The sequence below is a fragment of the Chionomys nivalis genome, chromosome 8 (assembly GCF_950005125.1).
Source record: "Chionomys nivalis chromosome 8, mChiNiv1.1, whole genome shotgun sequence".
Classification (NCBI taxonomy): Eukaryota; Metazoa; Chordata; class Mammalia; order Rodentia; family Cricetidae; genus Chionomys; species Chionomys nivalis.
The window spans coordinates 80,246,790-80,270,589 of record NC_080093.1 but is presented as its reverse complement, the minus strand read 5'-3'; the positions used below and the strand labels follow the sequence as shown (position 1 = coordinate 80,270,589).

The 23,800-nt window shown below is 43.6% G+C and overlaps 1 non-coding gene across 1 annotated transcript; it reads right to left on the bottom strand.

Moving 5' to 3' along the window:
• Positions 1 to 22,929: 22,929 nt before the first annotated feature.
• Positions 22,930 to 23,035, bottom strand: LOC130880887 (U6 spliceosomal RNA). Its single transcript, XR_009057679.1, has one exon. It is a non-coding gene; the product is annotated as a U6 spliceosomal RNA (small nuclear RNA).
• Between the last annotated feature and the right edge of the window lie 765 nt (positions 23,036 to 23,800).

Genomic DNA, 23,800 nt, shown 5'->3' with positions numbered 1-23,800 from the left:
AAGCCTGAAGCTTTCATTGGGAGAAGGTTCTATAAATTTAATTTCTTTAATAGATAGAACTGATTTGTTTTTCTATGTCTTCAACCTTAGTCATTTGCGATTTTATTTAATTAAACAAAACTCTCTGCTTACTGGCCTGATACTGCTTTCATATTTATTGTCTCTTTTTTAATACTTGTAGGATCTGTAGTGATGTTATATGTTTTATTTTAAGTATTGGCAATTTGTTTCCCCTCCCCTGTTTTTCTTATCATGGAAAATTTGTATTTTCACTTCATTTTTAGTATTTCCTTTAGCTCTAAATTTGTCTTGCTCTTATTTTTCTGCTTTCTTAAGATGAAAGATTATCTTATATTTTACTCAATATATATGTTTATTTTTCCCTCTAAGTATTGCTAAACTTTCTCACACATTTGAATATATTTCATTATTATTTAGTTGCAAATATTTTCAGATTTCCTTTCTGATTTCTTTGATCTGCAAGATTGGGAATTATTTACATGAGTGTTTTATTTATCAATCAGTAGAAGATTTTTCTGTATATTTTCCTATTGACAATTTCAGTTTTTTTTTGTTTCAATTTGAATTATTTCGTCCTTGATTTCCTATAAACCTTGTTCTATGGCTCAGAATGTGTTGCTTTGCTGACGCTTCCATATGTACTGGACTGTGAGTCTTTTGCAGTTGTCCATCTTTCTGCTAATTTTTATTTATGAGTTTTTGGTGCTGTTATTTGGTGCATGCATATTTATGACTATTCTGTCTTTAGTTCACTGATACAGATACAAGCTGCCATCCCTGGGTGCTGGGGATTTAAACACAGGTCCTTTTGCTTGCAAACCGAATATTGCAACCCACTGAGCAATGTCTCCAGCAGCTCTCTATTAGGTTAAAAAACACTCTTAGCTATTTTTTTTTTTTTTTTTTTTTTGGTTTTTCGAGACAGGGTTTCTCTGTAGCTTTGGTGCCCGTCCCGGAACTAGCTCTTGTAAACCAGGCTGGCCTCGAACTCCCAGAGATCCGCCTGCCTCTGCCTCCCGAGTGCTGGGATTAAAGGAGTGCGCCACCACCGCTCGGCCACTCTTAGCTATTTTAACGTCTCTTTAAATAATTCCAATGTCTGGATAATTTCTGGGTCTATTTTTAGTTATTGCTTTCCATTAACTGAGGCCACATTTTACTTTTGTCTTTTAAGCACGTTGCTAATGTGTCTCTGAATGTTTTATTGCATTCTGGGAATTTTGTAAACAGGTGAAGATTTTCAACTGCGTTTCTTGTAGAAAGAAACATGCTGTTGTTTATCCTGGCAGGAGCTGTGTCCACTGAGCAGTCTTTCAGCTCAGCTGGGACCGTCACAGCTCTACTTTCGTCCAGTTTACCATCAGATTTAAACATTTTCATGACAGGATCAAAATCTTCCTTCCATCGGTGCTGGAATCTTAGCATTTGGGATTCCAGAAAACTGCCTGAAATTCAAGGCTGGGCCTTGCTTATGGGCCTGGGAGGGACTCTTATCCCACAGTGCGGAACCCTGCATTGTTGTTTACTGGTCTCATTCATTTTGCTCTCTGGACCCGTAAGATCTATTTAATGTTGATTGCCTGCTTCGGTCATTCTGAAGGAACAGCCCCGTAAAGTCTAAAGTGTCTAGATGGGGGTGGGGCCCTCTAGGTTCTGCTCTTGCTCTCGAGGTTGCCAGATGAGCAACCACAGGCTTTGGGCAGTCTCTGCTGGCTGGCGCATCTTTCTGCGTGACTGTAGGTTCAGCTCAGCTCTCCCACTCTGCCTCAGCCTCACATTTTGCAGAGACCCTGCGTATGTCTGTGGGGGGTGTTTTTTCACATCTCCCTTCTGGACCCCTGGTTTTAGTCTATTACTCTAAGCATTACTAAAGGCCGGTAGGGGAATGTTGGCAGGTGGGAGGTTGTGTCTGTACTCTTGTTTGTTTGTAGACTTTGGGGTACTATTTTCTCTCCTTGCTTGTCATCTTTCTTCCTCCTGTTATCCCGCCAAGGATAAGACCACAGTTAAGCCTCTTCTCTCCTCCGGTGTGGTTCTAATTTTCTGAATTCTCTGTGTTCTTAGCTCACTAAATAGTTTTTCCTCATGTATTTGAATGAATGAATGAATGAATGAATATGTATGTTGTGGGCACACATATGTCACAGCCGACATGCAGTGGTCAGAAGACCATTTGTGGGAGTCACCTCTTTACTTCCACCACATGGGTTCTGGGGATCAAACTTAGGTCATCAGGCTTGGTGGCCGACAAGCACCTTTACCTACTGAACCATCTCGATGGCCCCTCCCCCTCTTTTTACAATTGTGGAGCTGAGGGTTGAGCCCAGGCCTTCTTGCTTCAGCCTACCAAGCAGCGAGGTTATATTTCCCGCTCTGTGTCTGACTCCCAATCCTTATTTAAAAGCCCTCATCTTAGTCATTTTCGGGGATGTAAGAGGGGACAAACAGCTTCTGTTTCTGGACTGGACGTAGAGTGCCTACCAAGCACACTTCAGCAAAAAACATTCATTTACACGGCATGTTTGGTTTCACTAACATTCCTTCTAGAGCATGGAGGTGGGGAGCGGAAAATAGCTAAAAATTTCCCGCTTCATAAGAAATTGTGTTCTCGTTACCTCATAAACAATCATGTATTTAAAAATATTTGTTTTTATTTTATGTTTATGGATGTTTTGCCTTCATGTCTGCATACCACATTCATGTAGTACCCTTGTAGGCCAAGAGAGGGTGCCAGATCCCCTCGGACTGGAGTGATAGATGGTTGTGATTTGCCATGTGGGTGTTGGGAACCAAACCCTGGTTGTCTGGGAGAACAGCTGGTGCTTGTCACTGCTGAGTCCTCTCTCCAGCCCAACAGGCATGCTTGTTAAGACAAGATCACCACAGGCATCCTGAACCTTGAATTTTATAATTATTTCTCCAGTTTACTGGGAAAATACGATTATGGAAGATCTTCAGCTACCATATGGGACCAAAATCTCATGCTCATTTTCTAGTGGGGCTGAGTTTATCTGGAGAGTGATCAAGAAAACCCCTCAAGCGTGGGAAATGTCAGAGTGGATCACAACAGCATCCCTTTAGTGTGTATTGTACTGTAAAGCAGATACCAAATTCTCACTGCTGCCTGTGGAGAAGGTATCATTTTACTCTTTCTTTTCAGGTATTTTCTTATTTATTTAAAAATTAATTTTAAGGAGCACAAATTTGATTCTGGTACTCAGGAGGCAGAGGCAGGAGGGTCTCTTTGAGTTCGAAGCCAGCCTGGTCTACATAATGAGTTCCGGGACAGTTAGAGGTACACAGAGAAACACCGTTTTGAAAAACCAAAAAGAAAACTAATTTTAAAGTTAGCACACACACTAATGATTTTGTTATGACCTTTTCAAACACATATGCCAAGATGCTTTGTTCTAGCCTGTCTTCCACTGCCTCCCACCTCCACCCCTTGCTAATCCACCTCCTCCCCCCAGAAAATCCCTTTCTGCATCATGTCACGTGTACTTCATTATTCTCTTTTCCCGTTCTCCACCATGAGACTTTTTCCTCTCCTGCCATAGTCTGCTTTCTAGTTACATCACACACACACACACACACACACACACACACACACACACCCCTCCAGGTTCTACACATGAGAGAATACATGCTGTTGTTGTCTTCCTGAGTCTGGCTTGTTTTACCTAAGGTACTAATTCTCAGTTCTGTCCATGCAAGTGCAAGTGCCACGATTTCATTCTTCCGTATGGCTGAACAAACTGCAGCTGTGTAAGCATCCCACATTTTTCTACTGATGGACATCTAGGCTGATTTCAGTCCTGATTGTCCTGAAAAGTGCAGCAATGAAGATGGGTGTGCAGGCATCTCCGTGGTATGTCCACTTAGGTGTGTACTGTGGAACGGTGTAGTTCCATTATGTGGGTTCTGTTTTAGTTTCATTGAGAAGCACTATACTGATTTCCACAGTGGCTGCACTTTCTTCCTTCCTTTTTTTTTTTTTTAATAAATTTATTCTTTGTGTCTTTCACACCGTGCATCTTGATCCCATCTATTTCCCCATCCCTGCGTATCCACCCTCTGCCCTTGCAACACTCCTCCCAAAAGAAAATAAAATTTAAGAGTAAAAAAGAAAAAAAAAGGAAAAAAATCTCGTCATGGAAGCTGTAGTGTGGCAGCGAGTCACACAGTAAACCCTTTTGTCCATATATCTTTACTTGTGAGTGTTCATTGCAGAGTCATTGGTCTGGTTCGAGGCCTCTGGTTTCTGCTACACTATCGATACTCCCTGGGACTCCTCTTGGTTATCCTATCGTTGCCCTGTGTCATGGAGATCCTGTAGCTTTGGGTCTGCAGGACCGGGCCCTTCATGTTCTTCTGCAGGTCATGAATGGACTGGATGTTGGGTGAGCCAACTCAACCCTGGTGCTGGGCTTGTGTAGTTGCAGGGTTGGTCAGTCTGTCAGCGCTCCCCTGTCCTCACCACCAGGGGGAGCTCTCCAACATTGTCCTGGCTAGTTCACTTCTTACAACAACCCCAAGGGGAAGGGCAGGTTCTTCTGAGTCTCCCACACCTACACCATCAGGGACAGCTCTACTGTGTTGCCCAGGCAAGGGCTGCATTTGTTTTGATCCCCACTAGGGGTGCATAAAGGTTCCAGAGGATTTGCCTCTTATAGAGTTGGGGGAAAGGCCCAGAGATTTGAGGACAGGATTAAAACGGGGCTGGTCTGAGTCCAAAATTTCAATTGGTTGTAGAGTTTGAATGAGATTCGGATCTCGTCTGAATCCAGCCAACGTTGTTATCTGTATCTTTCAGCTGTTGCTGAAGAATGCCGTGTAATGACTCCAAAGCTCAGACTTCTTCATTCTTCTTGGTCCGCTGTTTGTTTCAAAATCCCACACGATTCTTTCCTAATCATTTATTGAAGAAAAATGTGTTGAATACCTTCCAAGGTGTTCTTCTGGGAAGTAGAACCTAATTAAATACTACCCAGTCCTGCCTTTCCCCGCTTTGTATTCTCAAGAGGAGGGACAGACAATGAATGAATAGAATATACGGTATTCAAGATACTGATATAGCGGAGACCCCTCCTAACTCACCTGTGGTTTGATGACATTAAATAGAAAATTCTAGAAATACAGGTAAATTTTAAACTGTGTCCGCTTCTGAGCAGCATGAGGGAGTTGTGTCCTGCCATGTTCTCTTGAGGGTGGAATGAGCTCATTGTCCATAGTATCCACGCTGTGTGCAATGTTTACCTGTTTGTCATAGGCTGTTTAGAGATCGGCTGTCACGGTCTTAGTAACTCAGAGCTGTAATAACGGCCTCAGAGTACAAGTGTCATGACGCTGCCGATTCAGACACGCCCAAGAGAAACTGTGCAGTGTTTTCTTGGAGAGAAAAGATCAATCCTGGATTTTTAATTAGGAAGGAAACAAAGTCACACGCCAGAGCTACTAAGATGAGCGGACCGATGAACCTAACTGCGCCATTGCAAGGGAGGAAGGAGAAATCCAGGCGAGTTTTGCAAACCTCATCCCTCCCCTACAGTGCCTGGTTAAGATGGAGAAGGATTTATGCTTGTTTATGTCTAGAAAAATCAGTCTACATAGAGTTCAGTAGGAGTCAACCCCCCCCCTCCATACACACACTTCTCAGATAAAGGAGGACACCTGTAATGGAGCCTCGCAGAGGGTATGTGGACTGTCGCAATGTCACCCCAATTCTCTGCGTGCCTCTAAAACCTGGCATCTTGGTTCATTCTCTCGATTTGAGCCGTCCTGCTATCTCTTTGTTTCACTGTCTCCTTCTAAACTGTGCCCTGGGGGACTCACATTTCATAACCAAAGCTGCCTATCAAAGCATTTTGCTAAAGAAAATATATTTAGTCTGGAGAGAAATAATCTCGCTCCCTCGGGGACAGAAGCAGTTTCAGTCAGGGGTGGTTTAAAATGGCATTTCCTACCCCTGCCCGTCACTCAAAATTACATTTTTCTTCTTTGTTTAAAATTGGGGGGGGCAGGGTGAAGATGTGAAGGGAACACCCTAAGGAAAGGAAACATACTGCGGGGTACCTGCCACGTTCCAGGCCTGCCGCTCCAGCTGTGTGCTCAAGGAGCTCCCGGTGGCGTGGGATTGTTCCCACTTTCCTAGTGGGAAAATGGAGCCTTGCTGCAGCCGCAGCTGTAAGACTGGATTCCTGTGGGTCACCCCAACATTTACACCACTCTGCTGTTTCTTTGGTGTTTTGAGATTGAGTATAACGAAACTCCGCTAAGTCTGGAGCTGACTACGACTGAGGAGATCCTCTCGGTCACATCTCTGCAACATCTGGGCTTCTGATCCTGTGTTATCACTGCCTCCCCATTTTAGGCAGTGTTGGGGACGGAGCACCGGGGCTCTGTTGTGCAAGGTTTGCCCTGTCCCTGCTTTCCATTGGGTTGAGTGTGAGACATGACTGTTTACTTCTAATTTTCATGTGTCTGTGTGTTTGTGTCTCTCTGTGTATGTGTCTCTGTGTGTGTGTGTGTGCACATGTGGAAGCCAGAAGATGATGCTAGGTGTCTTCTAAAATTGCTTTCCATCTAAGTGTCTTGAGACAGAGGACCTGGGAGCCCACGGATTCATCTAGTGTGGCTGGCCAGGGAGTTGCAAAGACCTTCCCGTCTGCTCCTCTCCAATGCTACCCTTCACCTGGCTTTTACAAAGGTCTTGGGGCCTCTGAACCCAGGTCCTCGTGCTTGGGTAGTGAGCGCTTTTTCCCCTGACCCCCTGACGTGCTTGTCTCCTAACCTTTGTGACTAGACCTGGGGTCTGGCTCCCGCTTTTAAGTCTCTGTGGTGGGGACGGACTGCTTCCCTGCAATAACAGAAGAAGGCAGCCGGGTCTTGGGGGAAATCAGAGAGTTCCCAGGGCACCAGGCAAATGAATGAATTCCACTGATCTTGTTTGCTTCCTTATGGGATCATCCATCATGATTTAACAGCCCAAAGCCTAGAGTAGCTCCAAGTGAGCTTCCTGCCCACAGCCGCAGACTCTGTAACTCAGGGCTGGAAAACGGGTTTTTATTCCTGGTACCTCCATTACGGTCATTATTGTATACCGCACACAGCGTTACCTTGTAATTCGGTCTTTCTTTTGCCCACTGTCATAGGTTGGTGAATGGTTAGAATTCCCTCCCTTGAACCTCACTGAGATAAACACATTCCTGGGATATAATCCAAGCAGATATTAGTTAGGGCCGACTGTACTCCCAGGATAGGGCTCTGAGAAGCTCATGGCATTGAACTACTGTCCCAATTGTTTTACCTCATTACCTCATTTCAGACGGCCTTAATGCAGGATTCGAACCAACCACACTCCAGGGCAGGCCCCATGCTCAGGAGCAGCTGCCAACACAAATAGGGCTCTGTGCTTCTTTTTCTAGTGGCCTTTTTTATTTTTTAAGAAGGATAAAGACCATGAAGTTGGGTGAGTAGAGAGAGGAGAATCTGGGAGCAGTTAGGGGAGAAGACATAATATGATAGATACACTGTATAATATTTTCAAAGAAAAGACTATTAAAATGAAACAAGGAAATATATGTAAAATATGCTACAGGGCAAGGTGAAGACCCACGGTATTCTTAAGGAGTCAACCGATGACAACAACAAAGCAGCAAAATCCACCTGGATTAGGAGCTGAAGCGACAGCTTGGCAGTTAAGAGCACTTCCTGCTCTTGCACAGATCCACGTGATGGCTCAGAACCACCTGTAACTGCAGATCCAGGAGAGCTGATGCCCTCTTCTGGTCTCTGTGATCACTGCATGCATATGGCACACTGATATGAAGGCAAAATGCTCAGACACATACATTTTTTAAAAAGTAAGATAAACTCACTCACTCACATACACACACACAAATACACGTAAAATAATACATTAAAACTTTAAATCTGTGTTAGTGAACCCACTGGGAAGTCAACCTCCTTGCCTTCCCATTTCGCACTCCCCCACAGAGACCCACTGCTGGGGTTTTGCCTACCTTCTAGATGATGCTTCTACCCATAGATGAGTGCTCCTGCTGCTCTCTCTCTCTCTCTCGCCCTTGGTCAGTGGTTGATCCATTGATTGGTATTGAGTTATCGCAGTGGGAAGTGTTATTGTTGGGAGATGTAACTGCTCCAAGTGCTGAGGATAAGTGACTGTTGAGTGCTCAGCCCCCCCAAAAGACGCCCATATCACTCCCCATAAGGCTCAGGGAACACTGTGGAAAAGCGTGAGGGGAGACTGTGAGAGCCTGAGGGTGGGGAGGCATGCTGTCATGTGCTGTCTTCTGGATAAGACATGGGTACGGCACCCATGAATTCATTGCAGCCATGGTCACAGGCACAGTACCGAGTTTTTCAACATTCGCTGAGTGCCATTGGCAGTCAATGGTTGCTAGGGAAGTGGTGGTCATTTTCTTCACTGGGGTAGCCACGGGTAAGTTGCTGATGCCTCAATAAATAATCTCTCACCATGCTCATGGAAGAGCCCTCAACTTATAACAAGGGATGCAAACGTAGAGGGGAGGACTTGCTGGGAAGAAAAGGGGCTCATGAGTGGGTGGGGAAGAGGGGGGCAAATGTGGAGTATGGTCATACATTATACACATGTATAAAATTTTTGGGGAATAACCATTCTATTTAAAAAGAGGCCTGGCAAGATGGCTCAGCAGGTAAAGGCACTTGCTATGAAAGAGTGAGGACCTGAGTTCAACCCTGGAAACCGTGTCAAAACGCAAGGAGAGAATTGACTCTGCAAAGTGACTCCTTTCTTCTATCTCCACAGGTGTGACATGGGGATGTGTTTCTCCTCACACTTGTCTGTCTGTTTGTCCGTCCGTCCATCCATCATCTATCTATCTGTCTATCTATCTACCTATCTATCTATCATCTATCTATCTATCTATCTATCTATCTATCTATCTATCTATCTATCTATCTATCCATCTAGATATGCACATATATGATTTGGTTGCATTTTTTTTTGCAATGTAAGAGGCCTTTATCCCAAACCCTTGCTGAAGTGGGATGTACCTCAAGCAGTTACTTAGTAAGCACTTCTCTCTTAACTACGCACACACAAACAGACACAGTTCTGTGACAATGTTTTATGGTGCCATCTTTCTCCTCTGAACAGTTGCAGAAAGTACGACACCTTTAATTTAAACGGGGAAGTCAATTCTCCAAGGACAGAGGCAGGCTGCCCACATCTTTCGGTGGTATAATAATCATACGCACGAAAAAACCCTGTCCTTTAAACAATTCCAGTGAGACACACTCTCAGAAGTAGAATTCCTGGTGAGCCAAAGAGAATGAATGAACTTTCACAGCTTTAGTAGAAAGGTAATTTTCTTTCGGAGCTAGAAACTGGTCTCAAACTCATGCTCCCACTGTCTCATCCTTTGAAATGCTGGATTTACAGCCTTCTGCCGCCACACCCAGCACAACTGGTAACTTATGCAAAATTGCCTCCTAGAACAGCCATACAAATTTATGTTTTCATTAGTAAAAGCTTCAGAACTCCTGCTTTCCAGTCGCCAACATCAGAAAGTTTCAATTGTTTACTTTGTTTTAGTTTTTCAAGACAAGGTTTCTCTGTGTAACAGTTCTAGCTGTCCTGGAAAGACCTGCAGACCAGGCTGGCCTTAGATTCACAGAGATCCGCCTTCCTCTGCCTCCTGAGTGCTGGGTCAAAGATCTGTGCCATGTGCCTCCACCACCTAGCTACTTGTTTACATTTTTTACAGCCTTTAAAAAATTATTTTGAGACAAGGTCTCTTGTAGCTCAGGCTGGCCTCAACTCCTGATCCTCCTGCCTCCACCAGGTTTGTGACACTTGCCTGGCTAGATTTTGCCACCATCTGTTAAACATTTTTTAAAACATCATATTTAAACTCTTACTTTATTGGCCAATCACACAGCTGACAGGGTCTCACGACGTAGCTCTGACTTGCCTCGAGCTTGCATAGACTCTTCCGTGGTTACCTCCCAAGTGATGAGATTACATCTTTCATGAACCTTGCATAGCATCTCTCTCTTTTTGGTTGCATAATTTTTAAATCAGTTTCCAGTGTGCAAAGATGGCTTAGGCACTAGACAAACTGAAGCAGCCATCATCCCTTTTGACTAATTATATTCCAGTGTTAATCTCTCCGTTTTTCTCCCAGGCGTTGTCCAGTACCTGCCCATCCACATGGGTGAGACATTCTGTGACTTCTCTTACAGATGTGTGGCATATGGCTGACTGCCTGTGCAATATGAGCAGATGTGGTACATGCAGCCCCACGTCCCAGCACCTGAAGGGATGAGCTTGCAACCCATCCATCCCCCTCTCCCTCTAAGCTGGAGCTTGATGCTATTCTTGTGAACCTGGTTCAGTACTCTAGGAACAAGGACAAGTATATGGAAAGAGACAGATTCATAAATAACTTCAAAGTATGACAGCCTGGAATGATCTCCCTCTGCATCCATCTGTGAACAGGACACCAAGACACACTTTATTTGAGCCACTCTGCTGTAGGGTTTCATTTACTAGCTCATCAGCCCAACAACCAGGAAGGATCAGGAGTGGAGAACAGAGGCTCCACCTCACTGATGAACAAGGAGGAGAAATTTCCTGTGTCTCACCTGGTGAATAGTTAACACGTAAAACACAAGCTCGTTGGGATACTCCTGTGCATGAGTGGGCTCCTTGGCACCCATCTACCATCTATCCATCTGCTATGTCAATCATCTATTATCTGTCATCTATCAATCACCCATGTATGTACTTATGCTTCTATTCATCTAGTGGCCTATCATCTACCTATGTTTCTATCATTTCTACCATCTATCTATCTCATAAATCAATAGTCTATATAAAATTTATCTATTTATAATTTATGTATCACTTATCCATAATATATGCATCTAGCATCTGTTTTTTCATCTATTTCTTATCTATAATCTATGTTTAATTTATTTATGTTTATTATGTATTATTGAACTCTTTCCTATCTGTAATCTATCTGCTATCTATCTATCTATCTATCTATCTATCTATCTATCTATCTATCATTTATCTATCTATCATCTATCTATCTATCTATCTATCTATCTATCTATCATCTATCTGCTATCTATCCATTTATAATCTATGCATATGTATACATTTATCTAGTTGGAGAAGGAAGATTACAGAGCAGCCTCTTCATAAGCACAAATCTACAGAAGGAGAATCATTTTGACGACAGGTTGTGTGTGGTGGTGAGACTGGGGCCTCAGGGTTCAGGATTTCGGGGCCCACAGTCTATTTTCATACATTATTCAAATCATGACTTTCTCGTTTGAAGTGAGGACTTCAATACATATTTTATGAACTTTCAAAAAGGAGTTGGATGAGATGATGTATCTAAATGTCCTGACCCAAGGACTGGTAAAAAAAAAAAGACACCAAATTGTGGGCTGGGGAGATGGCTAAATGGGTAGAGCATTTACTGCATAAGCATGAGGATCTACATTCAGTCTCCAGAGCCCGTGTAAAGCTGGGCATGGTAGAACTGATCTGTGATCCCAGCTCTCCTATGTTGAGATGGGAGGTAGAGGCAGGAGAATTCCTGGGAGGTCACAGGCCAGCTAGCCCCATGTACACAGTGACACAAAGAGACCCTGCCTCAAACAAGGTGGACGACAAGGACCAACATCCAGACTGTCCTGACTTCTACACATGCACATGCACTGTGATATGTGTGGTCCCATATATGTACCTCTCTCTCTCTCTCTCTCTCTCTCTCTCTCTCTCTCTCTCTCTCTCTCTCTCTCTCTCTCACACACACACACACACACACACGTGCTAAGTAAGTTCTTTCCTCTTTTGTTAAACAGCACGGGGTAGAGAACATAGGGCCCAATGAGTGCCATTAAAGTGCTTTACCACTAAGCTACATGCCTAGCCCCGTGAAGTCTCCTTCCCCAGGCCTAGACCTCTAAACACGTGTTGGCTACCTCTGCAAGATGTGCAAGGCTGGGCATGGTCCAACCCTGGAAATTCTTTAGATTTATCTCAGTTGCCTTTCTCTTGCCACAGTTTTCTGTGACTCCCTGAAGCTCATGGGTAACCTTCCCGCCAGTGCTGTGAGCACAGACTTCTTGCCTGCCTTTGTACCTGACAGTTGTATTGCAGCACGTAATTGGTCCTCAACATCGCATCTCAGAGAGTTGAAAGTTTCTTGCCAATTGTGATTGTCAGGACGATGGCTTTCCGAGATGCCTGCACCCTAATCTACGGAGCATGGAAATACGTTCAGTGAGAGAGCAAAAGGGCACGGAAGAAGAAGGTGTCATTGTTTCCTAACCTGCTAACCTGATGCAGGGTTATTACCCTGGAGTATCCACATGTAATCAGCCCCAGAAACCTGAAAAGTCAACCGTGGAAGCAGAAGTGACTCAGAGAAAGAAGCCTGGAGAAGAAGCAGGGCCAGAGAGAGTGTATGCTGCTGCTTTTGAAGATAGAGGGAGGGACCACACACCAAGGAATATAGGCAGCCTCTTGAAGCCAAAAAGGGTAAAAACACAGATTCTCTTCTAGATCTTGGGGAAGCTGTAGCTAGATGACAGAGTGAGTTTTGTCTAGTGACTAGGTTTTAGCCTGGTAACTAAGTTTGGTCCAGTGACTTGATTTTGGCCTTATTATATTTACCTGCCTCAGTCTGTTGATGCTGGGTACAGAGATGTAGGAAGCTTTCTTGTCCATGCAATACCCTGTTCTCTCACATTCTTGCTTTAAGATTGCTGTCTGGTAGCCCAGGCTGGCTTCTAACTCATATAGCTGAGGATGACCTTGAACACCCACTCCTCATGTTCTGCCACGTCCAGTTTATGTAGCACTGGGGATGTAACCCAGGGTTCTACAGCTGACGGGCAAAGTACCTGCTCACTGAGTGACATCCACAGCCCACCTGCCTTTGTAACACACATCCTTGACCTCTCCATTTGGAATGCTCTCATCTGTCCACTTGATCTCTGGCCACAGGGCCTTTGCATGGCAACAGAAATGCCTACTTAGCTCACCAGCTAACCTGCCAGTGTCCGGGCCACCCAGCACATGTTTGACAAATGCTTATTGAATGTACAGACGAATGAAAAAGAACAAATGGAAATTTCAGAGCTCATTGCCCTCGTCGGTAGGGTTTCTTGTTTTGACGGGCTGTTTAGAATTTCTGAGAACGCACACGGAGATGGGAGGGCCAAGTGGAGAAAGATCATATGACAGCTTATTAGGATACACAGACCAGGGATTCTGGCTACTGGCCACGTCAGCTCCTAAACTCCAAGCTGGTTTTGGGAACAAAGGAGGCTGGAGCAGGGTAGAAATGTAAACTTGGGCACACAGGTGCATAATTTCCAGGAGTCAGGTCATTCCTCCCACCTTGTGGGTTCTGGGGATTCAGCTACCAGGCTTGCTAGATAGCAGGGACTTTTACCTGCTGAGCCATCTTGCCAGCTTCCCAACCTATAATTAGTTGGTTGTAAATCTAGGGTGACCAGCAGAAGGGGGGTGGTGGTGAATGTCCCTTTGAAAGCTTGGACGGGACCCTTGAAGTTTTGAACAGCCTGCACCAGTTCGGCTCCCTCACCATGAGACCCAGCCCTCTGTAGTCGCTGGAGTGTGTGTTTGTTTAATTAGGGCACCGAGTAGAGCCTCATCCGGTGGCAGATGTTGCCATGTGTAATGTAATAAATAAAAGTCTTTATAGGACCCAGCAGGCAGCAGAGCCTTCGGTTAGCAGATGGCAAAATATTAAGCTGGCAGAGCAATAACTTAACTGCCTGAATCAGCTGGTCCCTGCCCAGAATTGCTCTGACATGAATCAGCTTCATATAGGATATGTCACTCAGCCACTGTGCCCTCACCTGCCCTCCCTCCCCTTCCCAGCAAGGCGGGTTTTTACTTTGGCGTCCTGTTATTAAAATCAGCTTCCAGGGATGGAATCCTGTAGCCCCATGAACCGGTTGATGAGAGGTGCACATTGGGCCAGGCTGTGGGCTTCCCTTGGGTAGGCGAGGGTGTGCCATGAGTGTGATGTTGTCCTTCAGGCCCAAGTCAGCCACAATGTATTACCGGGTCCCTGGGCCCTTATGGTGCTTGAACACCATCCCACTTGGCCGCAGAAATCCTCTTGGTGGGGACAGAAATGTTGACTGCTAGCCTAGAGGTGCCTGGGGAGAATGAAAAAGGACCTTTTCCTCTGAAAGCACAGAGTTTAAAAAGAGACCGAGTGCCATCTATAACATTGCCCAAGGGGGGGGGGAGAGAGAGAGAGAGAGAGAGAGAGAGAGAGAGAGAGAGAGAGAGAAAAGGGAGGACTGGCTTACCAAACACTGGCTGTGCTGATGTTTGTGTGGCTTAGGGTGGCTTGGGTCATGCAGAAACTCTAGCTAAGGACCTCCAGGGTCAAGGATTCTGTCTTTTTCATACCCCACAGGGTGGTAATCACAACCCCCTGTCCCAGCACCTCTGATGCACCAGGCATTGCCCTGAGACCGTGCAGTACATTCTAATGGATCCCCCAGAACCCAAGTAAATACTGCATGAACATGGCTGCTCACTTGTAATTCCAGCCCGTGGAGCTAGAGACGGGGTCCCCAGAGCAAGCCGGCTAACCAAACAAGCCATATCAACAAGCTCTGGGTTTGATTGAGAAATCCTGCCTCAAGGAAAAAGGTAAAGAAGCAATTGAGTAAGATTCCACACATCAACCTGGGTGCCCATGCACACTGAAGTGTAGCTGTGCACATGCAGACATTGATATACACATATGTATATCATTGCCCTACAAAAAGAAAAAAGAATGATGTAAATACAAATGAATGGAATGTTGCTGGGAGAGGAAATAATGGCATGATTGGGGTGTGGCAGCTGTGAACGAAAGGGTGTGTACATGTGCATTTGTGTACGTATATGCATGAAGATAAGTATCGTGGGAAGATGTGAACGAATTTATGCTCACACCAGGGAGGCAACCAATGCCATATCAAAGTATAGGTTCCACCAAAGTCCAGCTTGATGAGTAAATTTTATTGCTGCTATTTACAGGAATATGATTGAGGGGTACTTATAGGATCAACAGGTCTATCGTTTCCAGGTCATTTCATTGGTGGGAACCTCTTCTAGAGAGCTTGACTAGTCTCTGCTTCTTTCAGGCAGTTCAGTTTGTCTGGCAGTGACTCTCAGCCATCTTTACTGCTTATATACTCTAGCCGGAGGGAGACTAGTGAATCTGATTAGTTTCAGGGACTTCCTGAAGTCTTTGCGTTGTTTACTTCTGGAGCTTAAGGAACTTCCCTGCAGGATGGAATATCATCCTGCTATTTTGTCTCTCTTTTAACATCCTGTGTCTTAACAAGCTTTCCTCCAAGGCAGAAGATTTTAATATTGGAAGAAACTGCTATAGAACCACAGGAAAATGGTGCTGGTTGCTACGGACAGATAGCCTTGAATGCTAAGCGGAGTGGATCTGGCTTTCTTTCCAGGCAACGATGAATTGTTAAATGTGTTGTGACCCAGCACAAAGCTGAAGCAAACAAAGTTGACTTCAGATCATGGTGTCAAGTGGTTGCTACCTTCATGTCCTTTAATATCTCTGGGGAATATGTCACCAGGGTCTGGGGAGTGAGGAAACTCAGCTTTCCTTCTTATTTTGCCATTTAGAGTGATAGATCCTTGACCTGAGGGAAGGCTGGATGCTGCTGCTCTCTTGGGCCCCGACTTCCAGCATCTGGAATCTTTCTGTCTAATTCCTGTGTGCTGCATTCCCAGAGCACATGGATGGAAAAATCCTTGTATATGTTAGCTTTCAACTTAATGGCACCTGGTCTCACCCTGGGTCTTTCTCTTATCCAGTGACCTATGTCCTTACCATCCTTGCTTGTGGGAGGGAGTGATTATGAAGGACTGGAGTTGCCCATGATCTATGACTTCTATCTATGTCTTTATTTCATGGGAAGGGGGGGGTTCTGATAGGGTGAGTTACAAACGTGCCCTTTGCTTATGGGGTCACAGGGTCCTAGACATCAGAGTTGGCACAACCCATTGTTTTATTAACAGTTTAAATTAAAAAAATTACAACCTCCCTTTACAACAGTACCTCAAGGTTATTATACAGTATAAATAAGATGTGGAAAAACATTTATGACAAATTGATATCCAACTGCAATCTAAAAAGCCAAAGCCAATGAGGTTGTGCATACAGAGGTAGCACTTCATAGCTCATACATGCCCATCAACACCAAATGTTTATGTAATTGAAATCACATGGAATATATAATTTTACATTTCAATTTTCCACCCTCATAAAATAGGTACTGATTTCTCACATCATTAGACTTCTTTGTAAAAATTTGTAAATGCAGAAAAGTATTTCAGTATTAAGAGGGGAAACATGATTAAAAATTCATAGTTTGGATGTAATTTTACTTGTGATCCATACACACATACATACATACAACACACAAGAGTACAAGAATGTTTACATCCTGAAAATATGTCAGTAAGGGATGGAAAGGTGTTATATAAAATGTGAATAGAGGTTATTATAGAGGTGACTTTTATTTTATTTTTTTGTATTTCTGCATTTCCAATAATGAATTTTGCACAGAAATACCCCAAGGAATTATTTCCCAGTTTTATATCCTGGCATATTTGCTTTGCTAAATGTTTGTGTATTTGTCCCCTAAGCCTCTGAGAGTCTAGACTGTTCCTTGGATCTTGGCACATATGCCTGCTAATGCTTTGCAAAGTCCCCCATTTTTCATATGTGGGGACTCAAAAGCAACACATCCGTGGCATAGTTGAGGGCATGAAATGACATGTGTATTCACGGCTTTCATTTGTCAGGCTCTACCTTTGCTGGGCAGCATTATTCCAATCTCTAGTCCCTCTGAGTAGAAAGTCAAAGAGTTGTTTTGGCTATAGTGATCTTGAAAAACGAACCTTGGGTCCCCCTCCCGCCTGACGGTCTGGCAGCCACTCTCACAAAGATGCCCTGGCTTTCGGGATGAAGGATCAAAGCATGTTTCCTGATGTCATTAATTTTATCTTTGTGGGAGTTCTCTTCTCTCTGCCTGGCTGAGGTATGTCTCTGCCCATTGTAGGTGTGGCTCTGATACTCTGTTTAACTGATTGTAACCATTCTTGCTCATCAGTTCAGTGCTAAATGAGATGATATATTTGAAGCCTAGCTCAATGTTACCTCTCTGAGTTTCAAAGATACCCCAAGGCAAAATGCCACAGGTATCTCTGTATTCTCCTATGTATTTAAAAAAATCATGCCACATTATATCACAGCTATTCTGTACATTGCTTTCTCATGTAATAGATCGTTGGTCCTTTTAGGTCAAGGTTCACATCTCCTTTCCTACGGGTCTCTGCCCATCTGTTCTTGTTTCTTAATCTACTTTCTTCTCCATGGTTACTAGGCCAGTTTATGGCACTAGTACCACCCATTTAGTCCTGGAACCAGTATCCCAAGGGACACCTTTCTTCTGTTCTTATGCCTATTCGGATCCATTTTCCACCTCTCAGGAATAGGGCCTATTTGAAATTGTAGCTCTGAGGTGACATTTTTTTTACACAGCCCAACAAAGGTAGGCTGCTGTCTGCGTGTTTGACACTATCTCAGTAAACTCTGCTCCCCTCATCCATGAAACTCCCTTCTCTCCAATCCCTCATGAATCACTTTTTAAGATCACCCAATTATGTGAGATAGTTCGGGTTATTACCCTCAAGTGTTTACTTTCCCCTTCATTGGTAAGTAGAGTTTATCTCCTCTCTCCATGGTTTGAAGTTAACCATATGACTTGTTTTAGCCAACAGGATATTGGTAGGCATGACACAAATGGACTGAAGTGGAGCAGAGCTCTTGCTCACTTCAGTTCATGCCCCAGGTAAGCTGTTGGGCCCAGTAAATGGGAGATGTACCACACAGATCTGAGCAGAATCAATGGCCTGTAGCCCAACCCAGATCAGAGCCACGGATGCACAGCTGAGAGAAGAGCTGGCCCACCGGCCACCATGAGACATGGGGTACTGCTGCAGAATTATCCCATGGTTCCAATTCCCATCTCTTCACATTGCATAGTTTTCTCAAGAACGAGGCAACTACACCTGAGCATCTATCTATCTATCTATCTATCTATCTATCTATCTATCTATCTATCTACTATTGATATCATGTTAATAATTTTTCTACCTATAATTTATTGATATTCTATCAATAATTTATCTCTCTATAATCTTTTGATATTCTGTTAATTATTTATCAATTTACATACATATCCTCTCTTCTCCCATATCTATCTATCTATCTATCTATCTATCTATCTATCTATCTATCTATCTATCTTCTATCATGGTCTCTTTTATGTGTTACTTATGTATCTTATATCTATTAGCAATCTCTATAAAATACATATTCTCTCTCCACAAATCCATATCTGTCATCTATCTATCTATCTATCTATCTATCTATCTATCTATCTATCTATCATCTATGTATCTATTCACCTACCTACCTACCTACCTACCTACCTACCTACCTATCCCCTCCAGTAAATATTTGTTAAATAAATGAATTTCTCAAGAGCACTTAGGATGCACTTTGTACCTAATCAGCGTTTGCTGAATGGAATTACTGAACCATCCAAACAAGCTTATATTGTGTTCTAATAAGTATATCCATAAACCATAGTTGTCACAGGACCCAGGTGGTTAGTAGTGACACTCTGTCCCCTTTCCTGCTTTGTCTGATCTTGCAAAAGGTCTTTGCTGTAAAAATACCCACACTGAAAACAGATGATGTGTCAACTCCGTAATTTAAACCATGAATCTGTACTTGCTTAAAGATGAACTTGTTTGGAAGAAAAATGAGAAAAATGCTTGTGTCTGTCCAACAGAGCCCTGGGTAAGAGCATCAATTTTGGTTCCTAGCAGGTCCGGGACACAATAGAAGGGAACTGCTGAGCTCAGCACTGAGCGAGCCACTCTTCTTTCCACAAAGGCAGTTTCGGGGATGGTAATCGTATCTATTAGCAAGGGTGCCTCCACTGTGGGCCTGACAGAAAAATGAACTCCCCCACATTGCAAAATGAGCAAAGTGGAGATCGATAAATCATAAAATTAGTTGAGACATCATCTATCTTTCTTGGCTTCCCCTCTCTTCTTGCCACGGTCCCCTGGGACACTAATTCATTTATTGCATTTTTATCGTTGGGAAAACACGTCAAGGTTCGGAGGCTGCATTCAGTTAGCAGAGCAGGGGCAATAATGTGTGTCATTAATTAGGCTGTATGAGGAGGTTCAATCCAAACTCCGGGCTCAACAGACTTTCATAAATTGAGTTTCAGGACTATGTATGTGTCTTTATCAAAAAGCAGTGTTATTGAAATATGCCCTGAGAAGGAGACAGTGAGGGACCTGTCTGTTCACTCTAGAGAAGCAATAAATTTAGGAGCAATCTAGGTGGTCAGCGAGATGCAATCTGCATTGTCTGAACAGCCTTTCTCTTACCAGCACGTAATCAAAGTAAATGTGGGACATAGCCTGGATTAATGTGTACATGTCACCTGGCAACTAGCTGCATGCCTGATCCTCAGAGGCATACAATAAGCAGATTTTTGAAATATTTTATTGTAGCAAGATACCTAGAGTGAGGTGTGTGTTCTTACATTATGATTTATTTTATTTTTATTTATGTGGATGTGAGGGAATTTGCACTCAGGTAAGAGGGGCTATCAGATTTCCCTGGTGCTGGAATTACAAGCTGCTTAATGTGGGTTCTGGGAACCAGACTCTAGTCTTCTGCAAGAGCAGTGAGTGCTTTTAACTGCTGAGCCGACGATATATGTTTTAAACAAATTTTCGCATGTTCCTTCCAGTGTTGTTGTCTACAGACACTAAAGACAGCATGCATGCTTCTACAACGCATCTTGCTTAACTGCAGATTTACACTCGTTGGTTAGTGACTGCTCATCCTCTCTCTCTGGCTCCTAAAAATGCTATTCCATTCTGGTTCTTGATTCTGCCTGCCTTAGATAGTCTATGCAGTGCATGTCCCCAAGTGATTTGTTTATTTCACTTAGCATGTCCTCCTCAAGGTTTAACCTAAATCTTATGTTACTGACTTTCTCTTTTTAAGTCTGAGCAATATTCCCTTGTATGTGTATGTTGCAAGGAGGGGCTGCTTGTTTGTCCCGGCCACCTGGCTAGCTTAGCCCCAAAATAACCACACAGAAGCTGTATTCATTAAATCACTGCTTGGCCCATTAGCTGTAGTTTCTTATTGGCTACTTCTTACATCTTAATTCAACCCATTTCTATTAATCTGTGTATCGCCACGTGGCAGTGGCTCACTGGGTAAAATTCCCAGCATCTGTCTCTGGTGGATCCATGGCATATCTCTGACTCCACCCTTCTCTCTTCTAGCCTTCAGTTCTGTCTTCCCTGCTTACCTAAGTTCTGCCCTATCAACAGGCCCAAAGCAATTTATTAACCAATAAAAACAACACAAAGACAGAAGGACCGCCTACAACATGTGTATATGACACCCTCCTTATCCATCCATCTGTTGATTCATGTTTGGTTTGTTTTCTCTTCTAAACTCTTTTTTTTTTTTTTTTTTTTTTTGGTTTTTTGAGACAGGGTTTCTCTGTGGCTTTGGAGCCTGTCCTGGAACTAGCTCTGTAGACCAGGCTGGTCTCGAACTCACAGAGATCTGCCTGCCTCTGCCTCCCGAGTGCTGGGATTAAAGGCGTGCGCCACCATCACCCGGCTTCTTCTGAACTCTTCTGGATAGTGCTGCATTGATCACGACTGTGCTAATACCTCTTTATCCATTCTTGATAAATATCCAGATGAGGTACTGATGGATCATATGGTAATCAGAGTCTTCAGAAATCTCCAGTTTGTTTTCCAAGGTAGCTGTACCATTTTGCACTCACCAGTGGTGTGCATGAGCTGGCAACTCTTGTCTCATCCTGGGAGCTGTCCTGTCAGCTTTGAGTTAATATTCACTGCAGTTTCCATTTGCATTCAGTTATACTGGTCCATGCTGTTGAGCCCTTTAGATACACTTGTTAATGTTTGATTAAGAAACTGAGGGCCAATGAGAGGTCTCAGGGGGTAAAGGTAGTCACTGCCAACCCTGATGACCCAAGTTCAATCCCCAAGACTCATATGGTAGAAGGAGAGAATCAATTCTCCTCAAAAATGTCATTTTACCAACACATGTGCAAATAGTATGTATGTTCACACACAACTAATAACTATAGTGTGTAGAAATGGAAACATTTGTACACTGAACAGTAGATTGTATTAAGGAAACATATGAGAAGAAATTCAGATAAGTGTGAAGAAAGCTAATATTTATGGAATATTGAGTATTGTTAGGATACCCATGTTACCCAGTGGGAGATGTGGATCAGTACAGTCTCTATCAGATACGCTTCACTTAATATATAAAAAAATCCAAAAGCTCATGCAGAGCTACAAACTTCCACGAGTCGTCAGACCTGTCTTGATGAGAAAGAACAAAACTGGAGGCATCATAGTTCCTGGCTTCAAAACATATTGTGAAATTACAGTAGCCAGATCAGTGTGGCCCGGGCATAAAAACAGACATGACCTGATGGTACAGAACAGAGAGATAGAAAAAAAAAAGCCCAAGTCTTCAAATGAGTATTGACAAAGGGGCCGAGAATCACAGTAGACAAACCATAGTCTCACTAACAAATGGTTTTGGGAGAATTGTGTATCTCGAAACAAGGAATTGGGGTAAACTCCATTAGTGACAGCTCCTTCTCCCATGCTTCATATCTAGCTTATTCGTGAATGGCCCAAACCTTTTCCTTCTGTGCCATGGACCTGTCCACTTTCACCAGAGCCAGACAACTGGTTCTTCTGCCTTCTCACTTTGCCATATTCTTCATACAGACACAAGAATATCCTTAGGTTAAACATAATTAGGTGGTACCCTATGGACTCCAAGGTGGGCAGACATGCACAAGACTTGGGAATGGCAGCTGCCATCATAGAACATGCCATAGTAGGTGCCACTCCCCCTGAGGTCACGCTGATGAGGCAGACACTGTTTCCTTACATGTGGGAGCATTTACATGGGGAGAGGCTTTCCTTTTAGGTAAGAGTCCTGAGTCCTGGGGTGCTGGGAGGTCCTGGTGTTGCCGGTGGGGAAAGGAGTGGTCCTCAGCATCCATTCTGTTCTGCAAACTCCTCTGCTCCCTGTCATGTTCAAAGCTTGAGGCCTTGCCAACTTGGTCTCCTCTCAGGGCAGGTGTCTGATCTGAGTTTCTGATGGTTCAGCTGTATCTGCCTCCCATCTTGCCATCACTGGGATTGACAGGTATGTACCACACCTAGATTTTTCAGACAGGTCCTGGGGATCCAAATTTAGGTCCTCCCAACTCATGCTTTGCTGACGGAGCCTGCAAATCTGATAACAAAATCTCCATCTCTTTGTTGACACTTTTGAAGAGGATGGAATTGGAACTGTGTGTTCTATTCTGGTCTTTGATTCTTATTTTGTCCCCAGTAAGGAATCTTGGTCAGAAACTACATGGATCATGGGACCCATTGGACTAGAGTTTGAGTCTCACCATGACTTAAAAAAAAGAGAGATTTATTTTTATTCTTTTAAATTATGTCCTCCCCCCCCCCCCATGCGTGCTTATGGGTGTAATGCTCAAGGAGGCCAGAAGAGGACATTAGATTATCTGAAGCTTGAGTGGTTGTGAAGATGCTGTGTGTGCTGGGAGCAGAACCTTGGTCCTTTGGAAGAACAGTATATACTCATGACACCTGAGTCAACTTTCCAGTCCCTCCCCTGTGATTTTTATTTTAATATGGAATGCTTCACAAATTTACATGCCATCCTTGCACGGGGCCATGCTACTACTCCATGTATCATTCCAATTTTAGCATATGTGATGCTGAAGTGAGCACCCTCCCCATGATTTTTATGTCCTGTGATTTGAGAGATAACGGCTTGCATTTGGGCCCAAGGGGCTGCTGTCGTTGTTAAGATTTGGGTTATTTATGACCTGTCTCTGGGCTCTTTCTGTTGTCAAATTCTGTCTTTGTTTTGGCAGACACAAAGCATGCACATCATTACACACTAGAGCTTGTGCAGGGTGTCGAGTAGCCAGAGGAATAGTGACTTCTGTCCTGATGGCATACAGGATTGCTGAAGATGTTGAGAACCCAAAGCAGGGGCCTTTAGTGTCTTTATTTTAGAAAGATCGTTGCCTCTTCCCCCGCATGCCATTCAGCAGGTGCCATGTACTTTTCTAAAATATATATATATTTTTTGTGAATACCTTAGATTTATGGAAAAGTCTCAAAGATAGCACAGAGAATTCCTGTGTTCATCCTTCATTGGGCTTGCCCCGGATTAGGAACCCTGTGTATCACCTGAGTATATTTGCTGAAAATATGATGTTAACACAAATACACTGCCATTAAGAAAGCTGTGGACTTCCTATTTTGTATGTGTTACCATTAATCTCCTTTTAATATAAAAAATAGATTTTGCTTGGGAGGCAGAGACAGGTGGACCTCTGTGAGAGTTCGAGGCCAGCCTGGTCTAGAAGAGCTAGTTCCAGGACAGGAACCAAAAAGCTACGGAGAAACCCTGTCTCCAAAATCCAAAAAAAAAAAAAAAAAAAAGAAAGAAAAATAGATTTTGTACCTTTTATTCTGGGCTAAGCA